This window comes from Diabrotica virgifera, chromosome 10, assembly GCF_917563875.1.
Source record: "Diabrotica virgifera virgifera chromosome 10, PGI_DIABVI_V3a".
In the NCBI taxonomy this organism is placed as follows: Eukaryota; Metazoa; Arthropoda; class Insecta; order Coleoptera; family Chrysomelidae; genus Diabrotica; species Diabrotica virgifera.
In genome coordinates, this window is record NC_065452.1 from 12014117 (window position 1) to 12022912 (window position 8796).

Below are 8796 nucleotides of genomic sequence, written 5' to 3' on the forward strand. Positions count from 1 at the left end.
AAAAAAAAAACAACGAGTTATATAAGAATTAATTAAAGATACAAAGTATAATTTACGTATTTAACTATTCATTTATGATGAAAGACCTAAGTTTTAGAACATTCCAGATATAGCTAGCTATTATTTTAGCTGAATATACTGTAATGTTATTTAAGGTATGAGTTACAGTATCAATATCGGCTATATAATTAATGGATGATTGTTTCATACAAGAATATATTGGACAATCAAAAAGTATATGTTCAATTGTTTCTAACTCCTTATTGTTACAAATAGTACAGATTTCATTAGGATTAATTTTATATGTAGAATCCTTATAAGTGAACGTTAAGCAGAATGAATTACATAATCGAAGCTGTGCAATAGTTCTTGTAATCTGGATGGGCATTTTTAGGCATAAGTATTTTTGACTTAATTCGGAAAGAGCTAGGTGTTTATATAAGGGGAGAAAATTGGATTGCTGACAAAGAGAAATATCTAATTCTGAGAGCTTATTTTTAAATTTGATTAACAAGGCTTTTCTATTCAGTTGTAGGGAATGAAGGGAGAGATTATTCCAAATAGGTTCAGCATCAATAAAAGTAAAAAGTGATTTTACCTGCGCTGCCCAGTTATACCTGCTATCGGTCTCCATCAGTTGTAGTTGACGAAAAAAGCACATTTTGGGGTAACGGGAATCGTCCATCATATAAATTTTCTTTAACCAGTTTAGTGTCCACTTGAATATATTATACAAGAGTTTGACTCTGCCGCATTCTACTCTGACTATGTAACCGGGTGTGGATATGGGAAGCATAAGAATTCGTTTTAGGAATTGTACTTGAACTTGTTCGAGAACATCTACATAACGGAGTGCCCATACAGAAATACAATTGGAGATTGTACTTGTTACTAATGCATCAAAAAGTTGTAGCCTCGTTTGCATGCAGTCAATTTTAAGTTTAGCTAGAACAGGTATAAGTGCTCCAGTTGCTTGTTTAGCTTTCGCATTACTCACATCTGCCATTTCACGGAATAGAGACGAAGAGGCAAAAGTCACTCCAAGGTAATTATAGGTGTTAGTTAATAGAATGGGATATTGATTGAAAGTGAATTTAATATTATTTTTTAAGTTATAAGGACCCCTAGAGAAACACATAATTTTAGTTTTAGCAGTATTGACAGTAAGTTTGTTTTGTTTGCAGTAATCCTCCAACATTTTTAATTTTTTTGATATATCGATCTCCGAGTGACCTAATATTACCAAATCGTCAGCGTATAAAAGCATAAGAATTTCATTTACGTTATTAACATTGATGCCTTCTGCTCCGCGGCTTTTAAAAAAATCTTCGATGTCTGCAAGAAATAACGCAAATAACAAGGGACTGAGGACTTCTCCCTGTAACACGCCCTCACAAATGTTAAACGATTTAGTATATTGCTCGTCAGCATTAACCCTAAAGGTAGCATTAGAATAGAAAGATTTAAGTAGAAGTACAATTTTAGAGCTAATACCTAAAGCAAAAAGTTTAGACCAGAGCAACGCGTGGTTAATGCAATCAAAAGCCCGCTTAAAGTCAACAAACAATACAAATAGCTTGCGCTTTTTAAATCGGAGACGAAATTGAATGATGGATGTAAGAGTATAGACATTATCGTAACAACCACGTTCTTTACGAAAACCAGATTGGGATTCGGGAAGTATATTAAACGATTCTACCCAATTGACTAAACGGTTCAAAATAATTTGCATGAATACTTTAGTAATGCAGTTTACTAAAGCAATTCCCCTGTAATTGGAAGGATCGTTAGAGGGACCTTTTTTGTGGAGCATTTTTAGAGTAATTTTCGACCAACTATTAGGAAAAGTGGAAGTGTTGAAGATAGTATTGAAAAATGAGTTAAGGTATAAGATCCAGTTATTTGGTAAGTATTTGTAAAACTCATAGGGAATATTATCAGATCCTGGAGCTTTGTTGTTTTGACAGGAATTTAAAGCTAAGTAAATTTCATTGGTGGTAATAGGATTATCAAAATGCGGATTCCTCGCATCGAAATAGAGGGTTGTGTCCACTATCCCGGCTCCCATAATTTCAGAGTAGAATGTTTCCCATGTTGCAGCAGGTAAAGATATGTAACTATTTGAAATATTTCGAGCTCTTTTAATATGAAACCAAAAAGTTTTTGAGTCAGTAGAGTTGGAAATATTACCAATAATATTTTGTTGAAATTCAGTTTTTTTTACTTTTAATAATTTTTTATACTCTGCTTTAATAATTAAGTATTCGTTTTTAGTTTGATTTGAGAAATTGTTTTGTTGACAAATTTTGAGTTTACTTTTAACTGATTTCTTTAGATCTCTACATTGACAATCATACCACGGTTTGTGTTTATTAGGTCTGTTAGGAGCGATTATACTTTTTGACAGCCCAAGATTATCAGCTGTTTTATAAATATTATCCAACAGGTTTTTGTTTGCCATTTCGACATCATGAATTATGTGCACCCCCGCCGAATTTTGCATGTTTAGTTTATAAGACAAAACTAAAGATTCATTTAACTTAAAAATAGTTTTATTTTTTATTATAGTTTCTTTCATAGGTGAAAGATACGTTTGAGTTATAAAGCATGAAACAGGAAAGTGGTCTGATAAAGTACACGTTGTATTTACGTAAACATCATTAACAAAGTGCAAATGTGAGTTATTTACCCAGACTAAATCTATTGTACTCTTGCCCATAGGGCCGACGAAAGTAAATTTTGCAGGCCGATCAGAAATACACCTACCATTTAACAGACAGAACCCGTTAAAATTCATGAAATCAAGAAGGCATCTACCTTTTGCATTAATTACAGTATCTAAACTTTGTCTCTCGTCAAAAAAATTTGTGTTTTCAAATATTTCAGGAGGGGATACGTCATTGTCTGAAACACGGGAGTTAAAGTCTCCTCCAATAATTATAGGTGTATCATTAAATTTCTCTAAAATATTAGATAACACCTCCTGAAATAGTGACAATAAATATTCAATACTTAGACTAGGTTTAAAATAAACGTTACAGACTACAAATTTATAATTATTGCTAGATATTAAACAAAAGATCCACCAAGGTGATTTATCAATACAAACAGAAGAAAGGTTGGGATTACAAAAAATTGATAGACCACCGCTAGCCCTACCCAAGGATTTTTCTTTTATGGCAACTGAACTGGCACATGAGTAAGTAGATAAATAATTTGAAAATTTTATATTTTCGGTAATAACCCATGTTTCCGATAAACAAAGAATGGGTATATCATTGAAATCACTTAAAAAGTCATTAACACTATTAATTCCTTGTGAGTTCCAAAAAACAATGTGTACTGATTGCTATTCAGATTTCGAGGAGGCAGGTTTTACAACTTTTAGGCCAGACTCTCGATTAGGTGAAGACTCTTCCTCGCGAACTCTTTTGTTGGATAGTATTTGAACGATTTGCGGAACTCCATAAACATATTTAATAGTGAGATTTGTTTCAGTTTTTAATCGTAACTCTAGTTCTGCACGTAAATCATTTAGATGTTGACGCTGTTTAGGTGTCATATCAGAGATTATCTTAACTGAAGGATATAAATTACGAGAAATATTCTTCTTGTTTCTCAAAACGTCCAATGCAGCCTTAGGAGTCCCAAAAATAACACGATAAAGACGAGGTTTGTTATTATTAGTATTTTTTCCAAGACGATAGCCGGACTGGATACAATTCGCAGAATTCGGAGATAAGTGCGTAATTACTTCTTTAATTATGCGAGCGTCATCTTCGGGTGATCTTTCAGGAATTCCTAGGAGTAGGACGTTCTTTTCCCGCTTCAAACGCTGAGTAGTTTCGTAATATATATCATCTTGTGACGGAGTTGTAGAGTTCACTAGTTTTTCCAAGGAACTAACTTTTTCACGAAGAAGATTATTTTCATCACGAAGAGCGGATACATCCTTCATGCAGTTTTCAAGCATTTGTGATTGTGTAGAAAACTTGTTATTTAATTCTGTCACAGAATTTGTGAGAATGGATAATTTGTCCATAAGTAAATCAAACTGATGGTTGCTGAGTAGCGAGGCTGAAGACATAGATGGCTCATTCTGAAGAGTAATGTTATTCGGAGAGGCTCTACAGGTATTACAATGCCAGTTCTCAAATGATACGGATGTTTCATTGCAACCATTTAATTCTGATCGAGCACATCTTTTATGGCATAATTTGTTGCAACTTAGACAAGAGACCTGGCTATCGATCTCCATTAACAAATTATTGCAATATAAGCACAGAGATTTTAAAGACATTCTTCTAATGAGGTGCAGGTTTATGTTTTTTTGAAGTTGTTAATTAAACTAATGTATGTAGTAGATCCAAAAAAGACTTACTGTTTGATTAATTAAAAACAATCAATGGCACGAAACTATATATTTTAGAGAGCAATTGTAAACACGTCTGTACACCACGGACTTTCAGTTCTCACTCATCTGGTATCCATGTCGTTTTCTGACTTCGTGAATTATTTGATTCATCATCATATTGAATAACAATGGGCTGAGCGAGTCTCCTTGGCGGATTCCTCCCTTTAGTTCTATGCGTTCTGTTTCTCCTGTTGACATTATAACTCTGGTCTTGTTGTTCTTGTTAATTTCCTTAATTAGCCTTATTATCTGGTGGTCTATTTGTTCAGCTTGTAATAAATTTAAGATATCATTTCGCCTCACCCTGTCAAAAGCACTTTTTAAATCTACAAAGCACATGTATGCTGGTTTTCCATATTCAATAGACTTTTCTACTATTTGCCTGATAATAAAAATTGCATCTATTGTGCTGCGGTTCTTCCGGAAGCCTTGCTGTTCATCTGCCATATTCGCTTTTTCCTCGATTTTATCTTTTATGACTGCCGTCAACAATGCTGTTCATCAGACTAATGCCTCTATAATTTTCAGGACTTTTCGAATCTCCCTTTTTGAGTATCGGTAGCAGGAGACTTTCCATCCATTCCGCTGGTACTACTCCGATATTTATTATATCGACAAATAATTTTAGGAGCCATTTGAGTAGTGTTCTTCCTCCATATTTTAGCAGTTCATTATTTATCTTATCAGGACCAGGTGCTTTTCTATTTTTTAATTTTTTTATTCGTTCTTGTAGCTCTTCTTCTAATATTAGTACTCTATCGTGGGTTTCATTAATGTTTATTTCTCTGTTCTCTTCTTCTCCTTCTCCATATAATTTCGCGAAATGCTCAGTCCATTGTGTCTCCGTAATGTTATCTATCCGTATAAATTCATTCATTTCTGTTTTTTGTCTCCTTATCATCTTCCACACCTTTTTATAGGATCCATAGAGGTCGTATTCCATATCTTTGGTAAATTTCTCCCAGTGTTCCTTTTTGATGTTATCTATTTCTTGGTTTACTCTATTCCTGATTGTCACGTAGTCGTCTCGTGCCTCCGGTGTCTTCACTCTTTTGTATGTTAGGAAAGCTTGTTTCTTTTGATTTCCTCGTGCTTTCACCCTTTCGTCGTACCATGGAGTTTTGTATTCACGTTTATTTCTGTTGACTTTTCTTTTACCTAAAGCTTCTTCTGCTGCTTGTAGGATACTTTTTCTAATAATTTTCCAGGTTTCTTCTATATCCTTTTTAGTCTCTAGGTTATGGCTGTTTAGCTTTTCTGTTAGTCTGTTTCTGTACAAGTTTTGTGTCCCTTGGTCTTCTAAGCTTTCTATGTTTAACTTTTCTTCGACTTTTGTATTTCGTTTGCGTTGTGTGTTGATTTCTATATTTATTTTCCATAGTACCAGGCCATGGTCGTAGTCACTCTAATGGTATGTAGAGGTCCATTATCATGCAATAAAATAAAATTTTCTCCTGTTGCACCTCTGCAGAGCCTGACTGCAGGTTATCAACATACCTGTGAGCAGTTAAAGTTGATTGGATGAAAATTAAAGGAGTTTTTTTACGGATCACAATTCCTCTCCAGAACATTACACTTCCCCTTGTATATTTGTGAAGAGATCTGTCAGTTCTCGTTCTTGCTTGTCTTCCTCAACCTCTAAGTACACGATTTCGTTGGTCATCTGATTTTCCATCTGAAAACATTAAATCCTGACTGTTTTTGAAAATAGCACATTTTGTCAATTCCCAATGTTCCACTTTTGGTGGTGAAGACACCAATTTAGGCTATCAATCTTGTGCTGCCTGGATAACTCGGGCACCCATAACTGTCTCCTGCTGTATACTTCTTGGTACGAACTCTTCTTCTTATCGTTTCAACTGAAACAGTTACACCTGTAGCTTCCAAAAGCTGTTTTTGGAGCTGCAGGTGAGAAATGGTTGGGTGTCTGAGAACATTACTTTCTCCACAAGACCAATAATCTTTCGTCGTTGTAAGTTGTATAACCCCACATGAGGCATATTTTCGTTTTTGGACGCAAAAGTTAGTTTATTTATTTTCGTTCAACTTGCAACTCAAGCAAATAATCTATACCGCACCGGGCTGTACTATGCGATTGTCTTATATATTTGTTTATTTTCAATAAAAACCTTTAATCTTCGCAACAATAACAAGTTTTTTCAAAAGAAATAAATATTACTTTGAAACACATGGTGATTCCATATAAGTGTGGGTGTGCGTATATAGTAAGGAGATACAGAATCACTTTGGTTTAGCTGCGTATAACTACCTATGCATTGCTGGCAGTTGTTTGAATACAAAAGTGGGAAATGACGCATATATTACATTATTCTGGCGATTGTTGAGTATATGGGCAGTTGTACCGGGTGTCCCAATAAGAATGGCGCTCGGCCATATCTCAGGAACCGTTTATAGTACAGCTTTGGGGAAAAAATTTTATAACAAAATTTGCCTCGAGAAAAGCCTGGAAATTATTTTCATAATTTTAAGTCCACCGCTAGATTGCGTAATTAAATATCAAAAATTACAAAAACGAAATTTTACAAAATTTGCCTAATGAAAGGACACTGAAAATCCGATTATCGTATTCTTCATAAAATTCTGCGCATATTTTATTTCACAAGTTTAAGTCTACCTGTGCAAATAAGAGGTGGGGGTGAGTGGGAACATTGTTATGAAAAAATCGCTGTAAGTCCGGTTCTGGTTAATCGATTTTTGCAAACTTGGTCTTGTTGAAAACAGCTCTTTTTTGTCAATGTAATAGTTATAATTTGGAAACGACCTATTACGTAATATGTCGGTTAGGAGGCGCTATTCATTTTCTCTTTAGAAATCTAGTTTTCTTTGGAAAATATTAAATACAAGTATGTATTTTTTTCCTGTATTACAAAATTAGACAAAATTAGCAACAGAATACCGAAAACCTCATGTCTATACCTTTTTTCTATCTCGAGATATCTTAAGAAACGTGTAAATTATAAACATAACTGTTACTGTCATATAAGTGGAAACATATAGAAGCAAGTAGTGTGCTTTGGAAAAAACAAAGAAACATTTTCCAGATGTCACCGTATATAATAAATCAAAACAAACTATGAAAAACTCTGATACTGGGGTGACGTTTTTGGGGATATTTCATTGCATATATTCTAGCCGCAACAGTTGCATTTCTTGTGCATTCAAAGAATGTGGCTAGCATGTCAAATGCTTCTTAGTTTGTAAGAATCATCTTGAATTTCACTCTGTATAAATTTTATATAAATTTTAATAGAAACAAACCGCAACAAACCATCAATGAACAAATTTTTATGTTTTACTGATTTGACACATAATTTGACACATGATAACCTTTTGAAGTTAATACTTCTAATAGTTATATTTTTTCCATAGCACACTACTTGTTTCCACTTTGACTCCCTTAACTTAGTTTACCGGTGACAATAACAGTTATGTATTTATCTTAGTTGGGAATAGGATAATTGATATTAAAATATAATTAAATAAAAATTAAAAATTTGTGTAGAAAATCTGATGTTTTTATATTTTCTACGATTCATCGAGAGAAAAGCAAATGCGTGGAGGCAACAATTCATAAAAATTTACATATTAACGCTATTTTTTTGGTATTATTTTAAGTATTAAAATTAGTGTAATATTTAAACAAAAATAAAATTAAACTCTTTAAAATATATTTATTTCGTTAAAATCATAATAGTAGAAGTATAACTTCTTACTCGCGTACAAAGTACACACACTCTTTTTTTGTTATATTTTATAGTGTTATTTGTCTCATTGTTGTTTTGATTCATTATATACGGTGACATCTGGACAATGCTCCTTTGTTTTTTTTCGTAGCACACTACGTGCTTCTATATATTTCCACTTATATGACAGCAACAGTTATTTTTAAAATTTACACGTTTCTTAAGATATCTCGAGATAGTAAAAAGGTATCGACATGCTGTTTTCGGTATTCTGTTGCTAATTTAGTCTAATTTTGTAATACAGGGAAAAACATACATACTTATATTTAATATTTTCCAAAGAAAACTAGATTTCTAAAAAAACAATAAATAGGGCCTTCTAGCCGGCATATTACGTAATAGGCTGTTTCCAAATTATAACTATTACATTGACGAAAAAGATCTGTTTTCAACAAGACCAAGTTTATAAAAATCGATTAAGCAGAACCGGACTTACAGCGATTTTTTCATAACAAGGTTCCCACTCACCCCCACCTCTTATTTGCACAGGTAGACTTAAACTTGTGAAATAAAATATGCACAGAATTGTATGAACAATACGATGATTGGATTTCCAGTGCCCATTCATTAGGCAAATTTTGTAAAATTTCGGTTTTTTAATTTTTGATATTCAATTAC